Source organism: Giraffa tippelskirchi, chromosome 3, assembly GCF_054371585.1.
Source record: "Giraffa tippelskirchi isolate mGirTip1 chromosome 3, T2T-mGirTip1v1.2.pri, whole genome shotgun sequence".
NCBI classification, from domain to species: Eukaryota; Metazoa; Chordata; class Mammalia; order Artiodactyla; family Giraffidae; genus Giraffa; species Giraffa tippelskirchi.
Window position 1 is genome coordinate 87,316,774 of NC_137277.1, and position 676 is coordinate 87,317,449.

General features: G+C 43.6%; 1 non-coding gene across 1 annotated transcript; it reads left to right on the top strand.

Annotated features, from left to right (window-relative positions):
* Window positions 1-369: 369 nt before the first annotated feature.
* On the top strand, window positions 370-441 carry TRNAC-ACA (transfer RNA cysteine (anticodon ACA)). The gene has a single exon. It is a non-coding gene; the product is annotated as a tRNA-Cys (tRNA).
* The last annotated feature ends 235 nt before the right edge of the window (window positions 442-676 follow it).

Here is a 676-nt window from a genome sequence, read left to right on the forward strand (position 1 = left end):
ACAGAATCTAGAAAAATGGTACTGAAGAATTTATTTACACAACAGCAATGGAGAAACAGACATAGAGAATAGACTTATGGACATGCGGAGAGGGTAGGAGAGGGTGAGATGTATGGAAAGAGTAACAAGGAAACTTACATTACCATACGTAAAATAGATAGCCAATGGGAATTTGCTGTATGGCTCAGGAAACTCAAACAGGGGCTCTGTATCAACCTAGAGGAGTGGGACGGGGAGGGAGATGGGAGGGAGGTTCAGAAGGGAGGGGATATATGTATACCTATGGCTGATTCATGTTGAGGTTTGACAGAAAACAACAAAATTCTGTAAAGCAACTATCCTTCAATAAAAAGAGAGCTTCCCTGAGCTTCCCTGGTAGCTCAGATGGTAAAGTGTCTGCCTACAATGCAGGAGGCCCAGGTTCAATCCCTGGGTCGGGAAGCTCTCCTGGAGAAGGAAATGGCAACCAACTCCAGTATTCTTGCCTGGAAAATCCCATGGACGGAGGAACCTGGTAGGCTACAGTCCATGGGGTCGCAAAGAGTCAGACATGACTGAGCAACTTCACTTTCACTTTCACTTTTCAATAAAAAAATAAATTAAAAAGAAAAAAAAAGGGACCCAACGTGGGCTTTCCAATAATGGCACGTGTGAGAATAAGGAAATATCCAGACCA